Source organism: Lissotriton helveticus, chromosome 12, assembly GCF_964261635.1.
Source record: "Lissotriton helveticus chromosome 12, aLisHel1.1, whole genome shotgun sequence".
Classification (NCBI taxonomy): Eukaryota; Metazoa; Chordata; class Amphibia; order Caudata; family Salamandridae; genus Lissotriton; species Lissotriton helveticus.
In genome coordinates, this window is record NC_136073.1 from 139690730 (window position 1) to 139709791 (window position 19062).

General features: G+C 42.8%; 14 non-coding genes across 14 annotated transcripts; all 14 read right to left on the minus strand.

Moving 5' to 3' along the window:
- Positions 1-216: 216 nt before the first annotated feature.
- TRNAT-AGU (transfer RNA threonine (anticodon AGU)) lies at positions 217-290 on the minus strand. Its single transcript has one exon. It is a non-coding gene; the product is annotated as a tRNA-Thr (tRNA).
- A 1060-nt stretch (positions 291-1350) lies between these two features.
- Positions 1351-1422, minus strand: TRNAH-GUG (transfer RNA histidin (anticodon GUG)). The gene has a single exon. It is a non-coding gene; the product is annotated as a tRNA-His (tRNA).
- Positions 1423-2318: 896 nt separating this feature from the next.
- Positions 2319-2392, minus strand: TRNAT-AGU (transfer RNA threonine (anticodon AGU)). Its single transcript has one exon. It is a non-coding gene; the product is annotated as a tRNA-Thr (tRNA).
- A 2029-nt stretch (positions 2393-4421) lies between these two features.
- Positions 4422-4495, minus strand: TRNAT-AGU (transfer RNA threonine (anticodon AGU)). Its single transcript has one exon. It is a non-coding gene; the product is annotated as a tRNA-Thr (tRNA).
- Positions 4496-5555: 1060 nt separating this feature from the next.
- On the minus strand, positions 5556-5627 carry TRNAH-GUG (transfer RNA histidin (anticodon GUG)). Its single transcript has one exon. It is a non-coding gene; the product is annotated as a tRNA-His (tRNA).
- Positions 5628-6524: 897 nt separating this feature from the next.
- Positions 6525-6598, minus strand: TRNAT-AGU (transfer RNA threonine (anticodon AGU)). The gene has a single exon. It is a non-coding gene; the product is annotated as a tRNA-Thr (tRNA).
- Positions 6599-7646: 1048 nt separating this feature from the next.
- TRNAH-GUG (transfer RNA histidin (anticodon GUG)) lies at positions 7647-7718 on the minus strand. The gene has a single exon. It is a non-coding gene; the product is annotated as a tRNA-His (tRNA).
- Positions 7719-8614: 896 nt separating this feature from the next.
- TRNAT-AGU (transfer RNA threonine (anticodon AGU)) lies at positions 8615-8688 on the minus strand. Its single transcript has one exon. It is a non-coding gene; the product is annotated as a tRNA-Thr (tRNA).
- Positions 8689-10717: 2029 nt separating this feature from the next.
- Positions 10718-10791, minus strand: TRNAT-AGU (transfer RNA threonine (anticodon AGU)). The gene has a single exon. It is a non-coding gene; the product is annotated as a tRNA-Thr (tRNA).
- Positions 10792-11851: 1060 nt separating this feature from the next.
- Positions 11852-11923, minus strand: TRNAH-GUG (transfer RNA histidin (anticodon GUG)). Its single transcript has one exon. It is a non-coding gene; the product is annotated as a tRNA-His (tRNA).
- An 897-nt stretch (positions 11924-12820) lies between these two features.
- TRNAT-AGU (transfer RNA threonine (anticodon AGU)) lies at positions 12821-12894 on the minus strand. The gene has a single exon. It is a non-coding gene; the product is annotated as a tRNA-Thr (tRNA).
- A 1060-nt stretch (positions 12895-13954) lies between these two features.
- TRNAH-GUG (transfer RNA histidin (anticodon GUG)) lies at positions 13955-14026 on the minus strand. The gene has a single exon. It is a non-coding gene; the product is annotated as a tRNA-His (tRNA).
- An 897-nt stretch (positions 14027-14923) lies between these two features.
- Positions 14924-14997, minus strand: TRNAT-AGU (transfer RNA threonine (anticodon AGU)). Its single transcript has one exon. It is a non-coding gene; the product is annotated as a tRNA-Thr (tRNA).
- A 2760-nt stretch (positions 14998-17757) lies between these two features.
- TRNAI-AAU (transfer RNA isoleucine (anticodon AAU)) lies at positions 17758-17831 on the minus strand. The gene has a single exon. It is a non-coding gene; the product is annotated as a tRNA-Ile (tRNA).
- Positions 17832-19062: the final 1231 nt, after the last annotated feature.

The window sequence follows — 19062 nt, forward strand, 5'->3', positions numbered from 1 at the left end:
ATCTTTTCACGTCACAAAACCAAACTGATTGGCTTTGAAAATTAAAGATACTGGTGGCTGGTGGTACATTACAATGGCAGGTAAAAACCCGAAACATCTTTAGGTTTTAAGGAGGAGCATTGTGTACATGAGGATAATTATAATAGGAGAAATTGTGTTTGCAGACAATGAGTCTTTAATCAAACAAAAAGTCTTGTATGAGGTTGTGTAAAAACAAGGCACTGCTGAGATTCGAACTCTGGATCTCCTGTTTACTAGACCGACGCTTTAACCAACTAAGCCACAGCGCCTGTTTCCACTCACTTAGAACCATTGTACCTTCTGTGTCGGTATCACTGTGTGGCACTCCATACTTTTCTGTCTCAAAATTTTTATCCAGCTACTACCGACAAGAAAATGGAGAAAGAAAAACCTGAACAAGGTATGGAAAAATTACAAAGAGGGTCACGACAAACGTATATCATTAGGTGTACATATCTGTATTCATTTTGCAATATTTACACGGGTGGACGAGTGTGCTATACATACGTTAAACTGAACGAGAGTGTAACGATGTTAAAGACCACTAATACATAGCAGACAATTTAATGATGCCTACATAACGCATGTGCTCTTTCCTTCACCTCTCGTCACCTCTGGACACCCCAACGAGAAGCCGAGAAATCGTCACTTTTGGAGAGAAAGTGTCACCTTTAGTTGATGCGTCCCAGCTTCAAACAGGGCTTCAAAAAGTGCACTTTGAGAGACCCAAGGAGCGGGCTGGTCGTCCAGCCATAGGAGAGGGAGGATGGGGGCTGTTAGACCACAGTGCCCTTTACATTGTACTAGCAACACTCACCCTTGCACAAACATCAGCCATCAGAGCCCAGTTAATGACCAGAATAAACAAACAACCTATACGTTGTTTTTAAACGTCTTGAACTGTAATGCATGACTTCTCTCTTTTAATTGTGAAAAATACTGGCCGGTACGGGAATCGAACCCGCGACCTTGGCGTTATTAGCACCACGCGCTAACCAACTCAGCTAACCGGCCAAGTCATTCATACAGAAAGGTATTATTTCATAAGGAAATGTTTTTGCATTCCTCAAAAACGATTTCTGCACAATTACACGGGCTACAACATGCAAGAGTACATTAAAAGTAAGCATTGCATGTATTAAAACACTCTGTCCCTTCTGCCCCACAGCTGTGGCATCATAATGAAATGACTTCTCATGATTAAAGCTGGCAATTTCACAAATCAAAGAAAACAAAGTGTTTGGGACAGGTGTTATTTAAAAAATAATAATACTCTGTATATTGCAAATAAAAAATATCACCCAACTGCCATGACATTGCCACCCCCAATGCCGTGACTCGGATTCGAACCGAGGTTGCTGCGGCCACAACGCAGAGTACTAACCACTATACGATCACGGCGAGCTACTTGGGCTACTCAGGCCCATGATGTATGTGACTTTTATAGTGCAAATCAGGTGACACTGTCAGTCATGAGAGTCTTATATGTAGTGTATGTGTTTTTAGGCAGATGCTGCACATTTCACCTCTTTGACTGGGATGTTCACAAACCAACACAGACTGCCCTCCAGTCCTACTCTGCTAGGACCGCTCCCTCCTTTTTACACCTCAAGCGTTATGTTATTCAAACATTGGAAGAGTAGTATCAAACCTCTTGGTAAGCCATGAAGAACTGGACATGACGTTTCGTGTGTGGTGTGATGCACATGACAATACTCCGTAGGAGTCTCCCAGGACAGACACAATATTTCAGAATAGTCCTCCAGAACCTCACGTGAAGTCTCCCTAAGAGAACACAATATCACTGATGTGGCCTCCAAAACTTGGCACAGTACTATGGATACAGCATTTTTAGCTCCACGCAGCACACAGTGTCATTTTCCAAGCTCTCACAATCCATCAGACTCTGCTGCCCTTGCGTTGCCTGTTCTTGAGGCACTGAAGCTTGAACCTCTTCTGCCTCTTCAGTAACTGTGTCAGTAATGCAATCGTACTCAGGTGCTGCCTGTGCTGCACCTGTTGTTTGAAGCTTGCATTACTGCTGCCTAGGTTGTACTTTGAAGCGAGAGAAGCTTAAAAACATCTTTTCACGTCACAAAACCAAACTGATTGGCTTTGAAAATTAAAGATACTGGTGGCTGGTGGTACATTACAATGGCAGGTAAAAACCCGAAACATCTTTAGGTTTTAAGGAGGAGCATTGTGTACATGAGGATAATTATAATAGGAGAAATTGTGTTTGCAGACAATGAGTCTTTAATCAAACAAAAAGTCTTGTATGAGGTTGTGTAAAAACAAGGCACTGCTGAGATTCGAACTCAGGATCTCCTGTTTACTAGACCGACGCTTTAACCAACTAAGCCACAGTGCCTGTTTCCACTCACTTAGAACCATTGTACCTTCTGTGTCGGTATCACTGTGAGGCACTCCATACTTTTCTGTCTCAACATTTTTATCCAGCTACTACCGACAAGAAAATGGAGAAAGAAAAACCTGAACAAGGTATGGAAAAATTACAAAGAGGGTCACGACAAACGTATATCATTAGGTGTACATATCTGTATTCATTTTGCAATATTTACACGGGTGGACGAGTGTGCTATACATACGTTAAACTGAACGAGAGTGTAACGATGTTAAAGATCACTAATACATAGCAGACAACTTAATGATGCCTACATAACGCATGTGCTCTTTCCTTCACCTCTCGTCACCTCTGGACACCCCAACGAGAAGCCGAGAAATCGTCACTTTTGGAGAGAAAGTGTCACCTTTAGTTGATGCGTCCCAGCTTCAAACAGGGCTTCAAAAAGTGCACTTTGAGAGACCCAAGGAGCGGGCTGGTCGTCCAGCCATAGGAGAGGGAGGCTGGGGGCTGTTAGACCACAGTGCCCTTTACATTGTACTAGCAACACTCACCCTTGCACAAACATCAGCCATCAGAGCCCAGTTAATGACCAGAATAAACAAACAACCTATACGTTGTTTTTAAATGTCTTGTACTGTAATGCATGACTTTTCTCTTTTAATTGTGAAAAATACTGGCCGGTACGGGGATCGAACGCGCGACCTTGGAGTTATTAGCACCACGCTCTAACCAACTGAGCTAACCGGCCAAATCATTCATACAGAAAAGGTATTATTACACAAGGAAATGTTTTTGCATTCCTCAAAAACGATTTCTGCACAATTACACGGGCTACAACATGCAAGAGTACATTAAAAGTAAGCATTGCATGTATTAAAACACTCTGTCCCTGCTGCCCCACAGCTCTGGCATCATAATGAAATGACTTCTCATGATTAAAGCTGGCAATTTCACAAATCAAAGAAAACAAAGTGTTTGGGACAGGTGTTATTTAAAAAATAATAATACTCTGTATATTGCAAATAAAAAATATCACCCAACTGCCATGACATTGCCACCCGCAATGCCGTGACTCGTATTCGAACCGAGGTTGCTGCGGCCACAACGCAGAGTACTTACCACTATACGATCACGGCGAGCTACTTGGGCTACTCAGGCCCATGACGTATGTGACTTTTATAGTGCAAATCAGGTGACACTGTCAGTCATCAGAGTCTTATATGTTGTGTATGTGTTTTGAGGCAGATGCTGCACATTTCGCCTCTTTGACTGGGATGTTCACAAACCAACACAGACTGCCCTCCAGTCCTACTCTGCAAGGACCGCTCCCTTCTTTTTACACCTCAAGCGTTATGTTATTCAAACATTGGAAGAGTAGTATCAAACCTCTTGGTAAGCCATGAAGAACTGGACATGATGTTTCGTATGTGGTGTGATGCACATGACAATACTCCGTAGGAGTCTCCCGGGACAGACACAATATTTCAGAATAGGCCTCCAGAACCTCACGTGAAGTCTCCCTAAGAGAACACAATATCACTGATGTGGCCTCCAAAACTTGGCGCAGTACTATGGATACAGCATTTTTAGCTCCACGCAGCACACAGTGTCATTTTCCAAGCTCTCACAATCCATCAGACTCTGCTGCCCTTGCGTTGCTTGTTCTTGAGGTACTGAAGCTTGAACCTCTTCTGCCTCTTCAGTAACAGTGTCAGTAATGCAATGGTACTCAGGTGCTGCCTGTGCTGCACCTGTTGTTTGAAGCTTGCATTACTGCTGCCTAGGTTGTACTTTGAAGCGAGCGAAGCTTAAAAACATCTTTTCACGTCACAAAACCAAACTGATTGGCTTTGAAAATTAAAGATACTGGTGGCTGGTGGTACATTACAATGGCAGGTAAAAACCCGAAACATCTTTAGGTTTTAAGGAGGAGCATTGTGTACATGAGGATAATTATAATAGGAGAAATTGTGTTTGCAGACAATGAGTCTTTAATCAAACAAAAAGTCTTGTATGAGGTTGTGTAAAAACAAGGCACTGCTGAGATTCGAACTCTGGATCTCCTGTTTACTAGACCGACGCTTTAACCAACTAAGCCACAGCGCCTGTTTCCACTCACTTAGAACCATTGTACCTTCTGTGTCGGTATCACTGTGTGGCACTCCATACTTTTCTGTCTCAAAATTTTTATCCAGCTACTACCGACAAGAAAATGGAGAAAGAAAAACCTGAACAAGGTATGGAAAAATTACAAAGAGGGTCACGACAAACGTATATCATTAGGTGTACATATCTGTATTCATTTTGCAATATTTACACGGGTGGACGAGTGTGCTATACATACGTTAAACTGAACGAGAGTGTAACGATGTTAAAGACCACTAATACATAGCAGACAATTTAATGATGCCTACATAACGCATGTGCTCTTTCCTTCACCTCTCGTCACCTCTGGACACCCCAACGAGAAGCCGAGAAATCGTCACTTTTGGAGAGAAAGTGTCACCTTTAGTTGATGCGTCCCAGCTTCAAACAGGGCTTCAAAAAGTGCACTTTGAGAGACCCAAGGAGCGGGCTGGTCGTCCAGCCATAGGAGAGGGAGGATGGGGGCTGTTAGACCACAGTGCCCTTTACATTGTACTAGCAACACTCACCCTTGCACAAACATCAGCCATCAGAGCCCAGTTAATGACCAGAATAAACAAACAACCTATACGTTGTTTTTAAACGTCTTGAACTGTAATGCATGACTTCTCTCTTTTAATTGTGAAAAATACTGGCCGGTACGGGAATCGAACCCGCGACCTTGGCGTTATTAGCACCACGCGCTAACCAACTCAGCTAACCGGCCAAGTCATTCATACAGAAAGGTATTATTTCATAAGGAAATGTTTTTGCATTCCTCAAAAACGATTTCTGCACAATTACACGGGCTACAACATGCAAGAGTACATTAAAAGTAAGCATTGCATGTATTAAAACACTCTGTCCCTTCTGCCCCACAGCTGTGGCATCATAATGAAATGACTTCTCATGATTAAAGCTGGCAATTTCACAAATCAAAGAAAACAAAGTGTTTGGGACAGGTGTTATTTAAAAAATAATAATACTCTGTATATTGCAAATAAAAAATATCACCCAACTGCCATGACATTGCCACCCCCAATGCCGTGACTCGGATTCGAACCGAGGTTGCTGCGGCCACAACGCAGAGTACTAACCACTATACGATCACGGCGAGCTACTTGGGCTACTCAGGCCCATGATGTATGTGACTTTTATAGTGCAAATCAGGTGACACTGTCAGTCATGAGAATCTTATATGTAGTGTATGTGTTTTTAGGCAGATGCTGCACATTTCACCTCTTTGACTGGGATGTTCACAAACCAACACAGACTGCCCTCCAGTCCTACTCTGCTAGGACCGCTCCCTCCTTTTTACACCTCAAGCGTTATGTTATTCAAACATTGGAAGAGTAGTATCAAACCTCTTGGTAAGCCATGAAGAACTGGACATGACGTTTCGTGTGTGGTGTGATGCACATGACAATACTCCGTAGGAGTCTCCCAGGACAGACACAATATTTCAGAATAGTCCTCCAGAACCTCACGTGAAGTCTCCCTAAGAGAACACAATATCACTGATGTGGCCTCCAAAACTTGGCACAGTACTATGGATACAGCATTTTTAGCTCCACGCAGCACACAGTGTCATTTTCCAAGCTCTCACAATCCATCAGACTCTGCTGCCCTTGCGTTGCCTGTTCTTGAGGCACTGAAGCTTGAACCTCTTCTGCCTCTTCAGTAACAGTGTCAGTAATGCAATGGTACTCAGGTGCTGCCTGTGCTGCACCTGTTGTTTGAAGCTTGCATTACTGCTGCCTAGGTTTGTACGTTGAAGCGAGCGAAGCTTAAAAACATCTTTTCACGTCACAAAACCAAACTGATTGGCTTTGAAAATTAAAGATACTGGTGGTTGGTGGTACATTACAATGGCAGGTAAAAACCTGAAACATCTTTAGGTTTTAAGGAGGAGCATTGTGTACATGAGGATAATTATAATAGGAGAAATTGTGTTTGCAGACAATGAGTCTTTAATCAAACAAAAAGTCTTGTATGAGGTTGTGTAAAAACAAGGCACTGCTGAGATTCGAACTCAGGATCTCCTGTTTACTAGACAGGCGCTTTAACCAACTAAGCTACAGCGCCTATCTCCACTCACTTAGAACCATTGCACCTTCTGTGTCGGTATCACTGTGTGGCACTCCATACTTTTGTGTCTCAAAATTTTTATCCAGCTACTACCGACAAGAAAATGGAGAAAGAAAAACCTGAACAAGGTATGGAAAAATTACAAAGAGGGTCACGACAAACGTATATCATTAGGTGTACATATCTGTATTCATTTTGCAATATTTACACGGGTGGACGAGTGTGCTATACATACGTTAAACTGAACGAGAGTGTAACGATGTTAAAGTTCACTAATACATAGCAGACAATTTAATGATGCCTACATAACCTATGTGCTCTTTCCTTCACCTCTCGTCACCTCTGGACACCCCAACGAGAAGCCGAGAAATCGTCACTTTTGGAGAAAAAGTGTCACCTTTAGTTGATGCGTCCCAGCTTCAAACAGTGCACTTTGAGAGACCCAAGGAGCGGGCTGGTCGTCCAGCCATAGGAGAGGGAGGCTGGGGGCTGTTAGACCACAGTGCCCTTTACATGGTACTAGCAACACTCACCCTTGCACAAACATCAGCCATCAGAGCCCAGTTAATGACCAGAATAAACAAACAACCTATACGTTGTTTTTAAACGTCTTGTACTGTAATGCATGACTTTTCTATTTTAATTGTGAAAAATACTGGTCAAAACGGGATCGAACCCGCGACCTTGGCGTTATTAGCACCACCCTCTAACCAACTGAGCTAACCAGCCAAGTCATTCTTACAGCAAAGGTATTATTACAAAAGGAAATGTTTTTGCATTCCTCAAAAACGATTTCTGCACAATTACACGGGCTACAACATGCAAGAGTACATTAAAAGTAAGCATTGCATGTATTAAAACACTCTGTCCCTTCTGCCCCACAGCTGTGGCATCATAATGAAATGACTTCTCATGATTAAAGCTGGCAATTTCACAAATCAAAGAAAACAAAGTGTTTGGGACAGGTGTTATTTAAAAAATAATAATACTCTGTATATTGCAAATAAAAAATATCACCCAACTGCCATGACATTGCCACCCCCAATGCCGTGACTCGGATTCGAACCGAGGTTGCTGCGGCCACAACGCAGAGTACTAACCACTATACGATCACGGCGAGCTACTTGGGCTACTCAGGCCCATGATGTATGTGACTTTTATAGTGCAAATCAGGTGACACTGTCAGTCATGAGAGTCTTATATGTAGTGTATGTGTTTTTAGGCAGATGCTGCACATTTCACCTCTTTGACTGGGATGTTCACAAACCAACACAGACTGCCCTCCAGTCCTACTCTGCTAGGACCGCTCCCTCCTTTTTACACCTCAAGCGTTATGTTATTCAAACATTGGAAGAGTAGTATCAAACCTCTTGGTAAGCCATGAAGAACTGGACATGACGTTTCGTGTGTGGTGTGATGCACATGACAATACTCCGTAGGAGTCTCCCAGGACAGACACAATATTTCAGAATAGTCCTCCAGAACCTCACGTGAAGTCTCCCTAAGAGAACACAATATCACTGATGTGGCCTCCAAAACTTGGCACAGTACTATGGATACAGCATTTTTAGCTCCACGCAGCACACAGTGTCATTTTCCAAGCTCTCACAATCCATCAGACTCTGCTGCCCTTGCGTTGCCTGTTCTTGAGGCACTGAAGCTTGAACCTCTTCTGCCTCTTCAGTAACTGTGTCAGTAATGCAATCGTACTCAGGTGCTGCCTGTGCTGCACCTGTTGTTTGAAGCTTGCATTACTGCTGCCTAGGTTGTACTTTGAAGCGAGAGAAGCTTAAAAACATCTTTTCACGTCACAAAACCAAACTGATTGGCTTTGAAAATTAAAGATACTGGTGGCTGGTGGTACATTACAATGGCAGGTAAAAACCCGAAACATCTTTAGGTTTTAAGGAGGAGCATTGTGTACATGAGGATGATTATAATAGGAGAAATTGTGTTTGCAGACAATGAGTCTTTAATCAAACAAAAAGTCTTGTATGAGGTTGTGTAAAAACAAGGCACTGCTGAGATTCGAACTCAGGATCTCCTGTTTACTAGACCGACGCTTTAACCAACTAAGCCACAGTGCCTGTTTCCACTCACTTAGAACCATTGTACCTTCTGTGTCGGTATCACTGTGAGGCACTCCATACTTTTCTGTCTCAACATTTTTATCCAGCTACTACCGACAAGAAAATGGAGAAAGAAAAACCTGAACAAGGTATGGAAAAATTACAAAGAGGGTCACGACAAACGTATATCATTAGGTGTACATATCTGTATTCATTTTGCAATATTTACACGGGTGGACGAGTGTGCTATACATACGTTAAACTGAACGAGAGTGTAACGATGTTAAAGATCACTAATACATAGCAGACAACTTAATGATGCCTACATAACGCATGTGCTCTTTCCTTCACCTCTCGTCACCTCTGGACACCCCAACGAGAAGCCGAGAAATCGTCACTTTTGGAGAGAAAGTGTCACCTTTAGTTGATGCGTCCCAGCTTCAAACAGGGCTTCAAAAAGTGCACTTTGAGAGACCCAAGGAGCGGGCTGGTCGTCCAGCCATAGGAGAGGGAGGCTGGGGGCTGTTAGACCACAGTGCCCTTTACATTGTACTAGCAACACTCACCCTTGCACAAACATCAGCCATCAGAGCCCAGTTAATGACCAGAATAAACAAACAACCTATACGTTGTTTTTAAATGTCTTGTACTGTAATGCATGACTTTTCTCTTTTAATTGTGAAAAATACTGGCCGGTACGGGGATCGAACGCGCGACCTTGGAGTTATTAGCACCACGCTCTAACCAACTGAGCTAACCGGCCAAATCATTCATACAGAAAAGGTATTATTACACAAGGAAATGTTTTTGCATTCCTCAAAAACGATTTCTGCACAATTACACGGGCTACAACATGCAAGAGTACATTAAAAGTAAGCATTGCATGTATTAAAACACTCTGTCCCTGCTGCCCCACAGCTCTGGCATCATAATGAAATGACTTCTCATGATTAAAGCTGGCAATTTCACAAATCAAAGAAAACAAAGTGTTTGGGACAGGTGTTATTTAAAAAATAATAATACTCTGTATATTGCAAATAAAAAATATCACCCAACTGCCATGACATTGCCACCCGCAATGCAGTGACTCGTATTCGAACCGAGGTTGCTGCGGCCACAACGCAGAGTACTTACCACTATACGATCACGGCGAGCTACTTGGGCTACTCAGGCCCATGACGTATGTGACTTTTATAGTGCAAATCAGGTGACACTGTCAGTCATCAGAGTCTTATATGTTGTGTATGTGTTTTGAGGCAGATGCTGCACATTTCGCCTCTTTGACTGGGATGTTCACAAACCAACACAGACTGCCCTCCAGTCCTACTCTGCAAGGACCGCTCCCTTCTTTTTACACCTCAAGCGTTATGTTATTCAAACATTGGAAGAGTAGTATCAAACCTCTTGGTAAGCCATGAAGAACTGGACATGATGTTTCGTATGTGGTGTGATGCACATGACAATACTCCGTAGGAGTCTCCCGGGACAGACACAATATTTCAGAATAGGCCTCCAGAACCTCACGTGAAGTCTCCCTAAGAGAACACAATATCACTGATGTGGCCTCCAAAACTTGGCGCAGTACTATGGATACAGCATTTTTAGCTCCACGCAGCACACAGTGTCATTTTCCAAGCTCTCACAATCCATCAGACTCTGCTGCCCTTGCGTTGCTTGTTCTTGAGGTACTGAAGCTTGAACCTCTTCTGCCTCTTCAGTAACAGTGTCAGTAATGCAATGGTACTCAGGTGCTGCCTGTGCTGCACCTGTTGTTTGAAGCTTGCATTACTGCTGCCTAGGTTGTACTTTGAAGCGAGCGAAGCTTAAAAACATCTTTTCACGTCACAAAACCAAACTGATTGGCTTTGAAAATTAAAGATACTGGTGGCTGGTGGTACATTACAATGGCAGGTAAAAACCCGAAACATCTTTAGGTTTTAAGGAGGAGCATTGTGTACATGAGGATAATTATAATAGGAGAAATTGTGTTTGCAGACAATGAGTCTTTAATCAAACAAAAAGTCTTGTATGAGGTTGTGTAAAAACAAGGCACTGCTGAGATTCGAACTCTGGATCTCCTGTTTACTAGACCGACGCTTTAACCAACTAAGCCACAGCGCCTGTTTCCACTCACTTAGAACCATTGTACCTTCTGTGTCGGTATCACTGTGTGGCACTCCATACTTTTCTGTCTCAAAATTTGTATCCAGCTACTACCGACAAGAAAATGGAGAAAGAAAAACCTGAACAAGGTATGGAAAAATTACAAAGAGGGTCACGACAAACGTATATCATTAGGTGTACATATCTGTATTCATTTTGCAATATTTACACGGGTGGACGAGTGTGCTATACATACGTTAAACTGAACGAGAGTGTAACGATGTTAAAGACCACTAATACATAGCAGACAATTTAATGATGCCTACATAACGCATGTGCTCTTTCCTTCACCTCTCGTCACCTCTGGACACCCCAACGAGAAGCCGAGAAATCGTCACTTTTGGAGAGAAAGTGTCACCTTTAGTTGATGCGTCCCAGCTTCAAACAGGGCTTCAAAAAGTGCACTTTGAGAGACCCAAGGAGCGGGCTGGTCGTCCAGCCATAGGAGAGGGAGGATGGGGGCTGTTAGACCACAGTGCCCTTTACATTGTACTAGCAACACTCACCCTTGCACAAACATCAGCCATCAGAGCCCAGTTAATGACCAGAATAAACAAACAACCTATACGTTGTTTTTAAACGTCTTGAACTGTAATGCATGACTTCTCTCTTTTAATTGTGAAAAATACTGGCCAGTACGGGAATCGAACCCGCGACCTTGGCGTTATTAGCACCACGCGCTAACCAACTCAGCTAACCGGCCAAGTCATTCATACAGAAAGGTATTATTTCATAAGGAAATGTTTTTGCATTCCTCAAAAACGATTTCTGCACAATTACACGGGCTACAACATGCAAGAGTACATTAAAAGTAAGCATTGCATGTATTAAAACACTCTGTCCCTTCTGCCCCACAGCTGTGGCATCATAATGAAATGACTTCTCATGATTAAAGCTGGCAATTTCACAAATCAAAGAAAACAAAGTGTTTGGGACAGGTGTTATTTAAAAAATAATAATACTCTGTATATTGCAAATAAAAAATATCACCCAACTGCCATGACATTGCCACCCCCAATGCCGTGACTCGGATTCGAACCGAGGTTGCTGCGGCCACAACGCAGAGTACTAACCACTATACGATCACGGCGAGCTACTTGGGCTACTCAGGCCCATGATGTATGTGACTTTTATAGTGCAAATCAGGTGACACTGTCAGTCATGAGAGTCTTATATGTAGTGTATGTGTTTTTAGGCAGATGCTGCACATTTCACCTCTTTGACTGGGATGTTCACAAACCAACACAGACTGCCCTCCAGTCCTACTCTGCTAGGACCGCTCCCTCCTTTTTACACCTCAAGCGTTATGTTATTCAAACATTGGAAGAGTAGTATCAAACCTCTTGGTAAGCCATGAAGAACTGGACATGACGTTTCGTGTGTGGTGTGATGCACATGACAATACTCCGTAGGAGTCTCCCAGGACAGACACAATATTTCAGAATAGTCCTCCAGAACCTCACGTGAAGTCTCCCTAAGAGAACACAATATCACTGATGTGGCCTCCAAAACTTGGCACAGTACTATGGATACAGCATTTTTAGCTCCACGCAGCACACAGTGTCATTTTCCAAGCTCTCACAATCCATCAGACTCTGCTGCCCTTGCGTTGCCTGTTCTTGAGGCACTGAAGCTTGAACCTCTTCTGCCTCTTCAGTAACAGTGTCAGTAATGCAATGGTACTCAGGTGCTGCCTGTGCTGCACCTGTTGTTTGAAGCTTGCATTACTGCTGCCTAGGTTTGTACGTTGAAGCGAGCGAAGCTTAAAAACATCTTTTCACGTCACAAAACCAAACTGATTGGCTTTGAAAATTAAAGATACTGGTGGTTGGTGGTACATTACAATGGCAGGTAAAAACCTGAAACATCTTTAGGTTTTAAGGAGGAGCATTGTGTACATGAGGATAATTATAATAGGAGAAATTGTGTTTGCAGACAATGAGTCTTTAATCAAACAAAAAGTCTTGTATGAGGTTGTGTAAAAACAAGGCACTGCTGAGATTCGAACTCAGGATCTCCTGTTTACTAGACAGGCGCTTTAACCAACTAAGCTACAGCGCCTATCTCCACTCACTTAGAACCATTGCACCTTCTGTGTCGGTATCACTGTGTGGCACTCCATACTTTTCTGTCTCAAAATTTTTATCCAGCTACTACCGACAAGAAAATGGAGAAAGAAAAACCTGAACAAGGTATGGAAAAATTACAAAGAGGGTCACGACAAACGTATATCATTAGGTGTACATATCTGTATTCATTTTGCAATATTTACACGGGTGGACGAGTGTGCTATACATACGTTAAACTGAACGAGAGTGTAACGATGTTAAAGACCACTAATACATAGCAGACAATTTAATGATGCCTACATAACGCATGTGCTCTTTCCTTCACCTCTCGTCACCTCTGGACACCCCAACGAGAAGCCGAGAAATCGTCACTTTTGGAGAGAAAGTGTCACCTTTAGTTGATGCGTCCCAGCTTCAAACAGGGCTTCAAAAAGTGCACTTTGAGAGACCCAAGGAGCGGGCTGGTCGTCCAGCCATAGGAGAGGGAGGATGGGGGCTGTTAGACCACAGTGCCCTTTACATTGTACTAGCAACACTCACCCTTGCACAAACATCAGCCATCAGAGCCCAGTTAATGACCAGAATAAACAAACAACCTATACGTTGTTTTTAAACGTCTTGAACTGTAATGCATGACTTCTCTCTTTTAATTGTGAAAAATACTGGCCGGTACGGGGATCGAACCCGCGACCTTGGCGTTATTAGCACCACGCGCTAACCAACTCAGCTAACCGGCCAAGTCATTCATACAGAAAGGTATTATTTCATAAGGAAATGTTTTTGCATTCCTCAAAAACGATTTCTGCACAATTACACGGGCTACAACATGCAAGAGTACATTAAAAGTAAGCATTGCATGTATTAAAACACTCTGTCCCTTCTGCCCCACAGCTGTGGCATCATAATGAAATGACTTCTCATGATTAAAGCTGGCAATTTCACAAATCAAAGAAAACAAAGTGTTTGGTACAGGTGTTATTTAAAAAATAATAATACTCTGTATATTGCAAATAAAAAATATCACCCAACTGCCATGACATTGCCACCCCCAATGCCGTAACTCGGATTCGAACCGAGGTTGCTGCGGCCACAACGCAGAGTACTAACCACTATACGATCACGGCGAGCTACTTGGGCTACTCAGGCCCATGATGTATGTGACTTTTATAGTGCAAATCAGGTGACACTGTCAGTCATGAGAGTCTTATATGTAGTGTATGTGTTTTGAGGCAGATGCTGCACATTTCACCTCTTTGACTGGGATGTTCACAAACCAACACAGACTGCCCTCCAGTCCTACTCTGCTAGGACCGCTCCCTCCTTTTTACACCTCAAGCGTTATGTTATTCAAACATTGGAAGAGTAGTATCAAACCTCTTGGTAAGCCATGAAGAACTGGACATGACGTTTCGTGTGTGGTGTGATGCACATGACAATACTCCGTAGGAGTCTCCCAGGACAGACACAATATTTCAGAATAGTCCTCCAGAACCTCACGTGAAGTCTCCCTAAGAGAACACAATATCACTGATGTGGCCTCCAAAACTTGGCACAGTACTATGGATACAGCATTTTTAGCTCCACGCAGCACACAGTGTCATTTTCCAAGCTCTCACAATCCATCAGACTCTGCTGCCCTTGCGTTGCCTGTTCTTGAGGCACTGAAGCTTGAACCTCTTCTGCCTCTTCAGTAACAGTGTCAGTAATGCAATGGTACTCAGGTGCTGCCTGTGCTGCACCTGTTGTTTGAAGCTTGCATTACTGCTGCCTAGGTTTGTACGTTGAAGCGAGCGAAGCTTAAAAACATCTTTTCACGTCACAAAACCAAACTGATTGGCTTTGAAAATTAAAGATACTGGTGGTTGGTGGTACATTACAATGGCAGGTAAAAACCTGAAACATCTTTAGGTTTTAAGGAGGAGCATTGTGTACATGAGGATAATTATAATAGGAGAAATTGTGTTTGCAGACAATGAGTCTTTAATCAAACAAAAAGTCTTGTATGAGGTTGTGTAAAAACAAGGCACTGCTGAGATTCGAACTCAGGATCTCCTGTTTACTAGACAGGCGCTTTAACCAACTAAGCTACAGCGCCTATCTCCACTCACTTAGAACCATTGCACCTTCTGTGTCGGTATCACTGTGAGGCACTCCATACTTTTCTGTCTCTAAATTTGTATTCAGCTACTACCGACAAGAAAATGGAGAAAGAAAAACCTGAACATGGTATGGAAAAATTACAAAGAGGGTCACGACAAACGTATATCATTAGGTGTACATATCTGTATTCATTTTGCAATATTTACACGGGTGGACGAGTGTGCTATACATACGTTAAACTGAACGAGAGTGTAACGATGTTAAAGTTCACTAATACATAGCAGACAATTTAATGATGCCTACATAACCTATGTGCTCTTTCCTTCACCTCTCGTCACCTCTGGACACCCCAACGAGAAGCCGAGAAATCGTCACTTTTGGAGAAAAAGTGTCACCTTTAGTTGATGCGTCCCAGCTTCAAACAGTGCACTTTGAGAGACCCAAGGAGCGGGCTGGTCGTCCAGCCATAGGAGAGGGAGGCTGGGGGCTGTTAGACCACAGTGCCCTTTACATGGTACTAGCAACACTCACCCTTGCACAAACATCAGCCATCAGAGCCCAGTTAATGACCAGAATAAACAAACAACCTATACGTTGTTTTTAAACGTCTTGTACTGTAATGCATGACTTTTCTATTTTAATTGTGAAAAATACTGGTCAAAACGGGGATCGAACCCGCGACCTTGGCGTTATTAGCACCACCCTCTAACCAACTGAGCTAACCAGCCAAGTCATTCTTACAGCAAAGGTATTATTACAAAAGGAAATGTTTTTGCATTCCTCAAAAACGATTTCTGCACAATTACACGGGCTACAACATGCAAGAGTACATTAAAAGTAAGCATTGCATGTATTAAAACACTCTGTCCCTTCTGCCCCACAGCTGTGGCATCATAATGAAATGACTTCTCATGATTAAAGCTGGCAATTTCACAAATCAAAGAAAACAAAGTGTTTGGGACAAGTGTTATTTAAAAAATAATAATACTCTGTATATTGCAAATAAAAAATATCTCCCAACTGCCATGACATTTCCACCTGCAATGCCGTGACTTGGATTCAAACCGAGGTTGCTGCGGCCACAACGCAGAGTACTAACCACTATACGATCACGGCGAGCTACTTGGGCTACTCAGGCCCATGATGTATGTGACTTTTATAGTGCAAATCAGGTGACACTGTCAGTCATGAGAGTCTTATATGTAGTGTATGTGTTTTGAGGCAGATGCTGCACATTTCACCTCTTTGACTGGGATGTTCACAAACCAACACAGACTGCCCTCCAGTCCTACTCTGCTAGGACCGCTCCCTCCTTTTTACACCTCAAGCATAATGTTATTCAAACATTGGAAGAGTAGTAACAAACCTCTTGGTAAGCCATGAAGAACTGGACATGACGTTTCGTGTGTGGTGTGATGCACATGACAATACTCCGTAGGAGTCTCCCAGGACAGACACATTATTTCAGAATAGGCCTCCAGAACCTCACGTGAAGTCTCCTTAAGAGAACACAATATCACTGATGTGGCCTCCAAAACTTGGCGCAGTACTATGGATACAGCATTTTCAGCTCCACGCAGCACAGTGTCATTTTCCAAGCTCTCACAATCCATCAGACTCTGCTGCCCTTGTGTTGCCTGTTCTTGAGGCACTGAAGCTTGAACCTTCTCTGCCTCTTCAGTAACAGTGTCAGTAAAGCAATGGTACTCAGGTGCTGCCTGTGCTGCACCTGTTGTTTGAAGCTTGCATTACTGCTGCCTAGGTTGTACTTTGAAGTGAGCGAAGCTTAAAAACATCTTTTCACGTCACAAAACCAAACTGATTGGCTTTGAAAATTAAAGATACTGGTGGCTGGTGGTACATTACAATGGCAGGTAAAAACCCGAAACATCTTTAGGTTTTAAGGAGGAGCATTGTATACATGAGGATAATTATAATAGGAGAAATTGTGTTTGCAAACAATGAGTCTTTAATCTAACAAAAAGTCTTATATGAGGTTGTGTAAAAATAAGGCACTGCTGAGATTCAAACTCAGGATCACCTGTTTACTAGACATGCGCTTTAGCAAACTAAGCCACAGCGCCTATTTCCACTCACATAGAACCATTGTACCTTCTGTGTCAGTATCACTGTGAGGCACTCCATACTTTTCAGTCTCTAAATTTTTATCCAGCTACTACCGACAAGAAAATGGAGAAAGAAAAACCTGAACATGGTATGGAAAAATTACAAAGAGGGTCACGACAAACGTATATCATTAGGTGTACATATCTGTATTCATTTTGCAATATTTACACGGGTGGACGAGTGTGCTATACATACGTTAAACTAAACGAGAGTGTAACGATGTTAAAGATCACTAATACATAGCAGACAATTTAATGATGCCTACATAACCCATGTGCTCTTTCCTTCACCTCTCGTCACCTCTGGACACCCCAACGAGAAGCCGAGAAATCGTCACTTTTGGAGAGAAAGTGTCACCTTTAGTTGATGCGTCCCAGCTTCAAACAGGGCTTCAAAAAGTGCACTTTGAGAGACCCAAGGAGCGGGCTGGTCGTCCAGCCATAGGAGAGGGAGGCTGGGGGCTGTTAGACCACAGTGCCCTTTACTTGGTACTAGCAACACTCACCCTTGCACAAACATCAGCCATCAGAGCCCAGTTAATGACCAGAATAAACAAACAACCTATACGTTGTTTTTAAACGTCTTGTACTGTAATGCATGACTTTTCTATTTTAATTGTGAAAAATACTGGCCGGTACAGGGATCGAACCCGTGACCTTGGCGTTATTAGCACCACGCTCTAACCAACTGAGCTAACCGGCCAAGTCATCCTTACAGAAAAGGTATAATTACACAAGGAAATGTTTTTGCATTCCTCAAAAACGATTTCTGCACAATTACACGGGCTACAACATGCAAGAGTACATTAAAAGTAAGCATTGCATGTATTAAAACACTCTGTCCCTGCTGCCCCACAGCTGTGGCATCATAATGAAATGACTTCTCATGATTAAAGCTGGCAATTTCACAAATCAAAGAAAACAAAGTGTTTGGGACAGGTGTTATTTAAAAAATTATAATACTCTGTATATTGCAAATAAAAAATATCACCCAACTGCCATGACATTGCCACCCGCAATGCCGTGACTCGGATTCGAACCGAGGTTGCTGCAGCCACAACGCAGAGTACTAACCACTATAAGATCACGGCGAGCTACTTGGGCTACTCGGGCCCATGATGTATGTGACTTTTATAGTGCAAATCAGGTGACACTGTCAGTCATGAGAGTCTTATATGTAGTGTATGTGTTTTGAGGCAGATGCTGCACATTTCACCTCTTTGACTGGGATGTTCACAAACCAACACAGACTGCCCTCCAGTCCTACTCTGCTAGGACCGCTCCCTCCTTTTTACACCTCAAGCGTTATGTTATTCAAACATTGGAAGAGTAGTATCAAACCTCTTGGTAAGCCATGAAGAACTGGACATGACGTTTCGTGTGGGGTGTGATGCACATGACAATACTCCGTAGGAGTCTCCCAGGACAGACACATTATTTCAGAATAGGCCTCCAGAACCTCATGTGAAGTCTCCCTAAGAGAACACAATATCACTGATGTGGCCTCCAAAACTTGGCACAGTACTATGGATACAGCATTTTTAGCTCCACGCAGCACACAGTGTCATTTTCCAAGCTCTCACAATCCATCAGACTCTGCTGCCCTTGCGTTGCCTGTTCTTGAGGCACTGAAGCTTGAACCTCTTCTGCCTCTTCAGTAACAGTGTCAGTAATGCAATGGTACTCAGGTGCTGCCTGTGCTGCACCTGTTGTTTGAAGCTTGCATTACTGCTGCCTAGGTTGTACTTTGAAGCGAGCGAAGCTTAAAAACATCTTTTCACGTCACAAAACCAAACTGATTGGCTTTGAAAATTAAAGATACTGGTGGCTGGTGGTACATTACAATGGCAGGTAAAAACCCGAAACATCTTTAGGTTTTAAGGAGGAGCATTGTGTACATGAGGATAATTATAATTGGAGAAATTGTGTTTGCA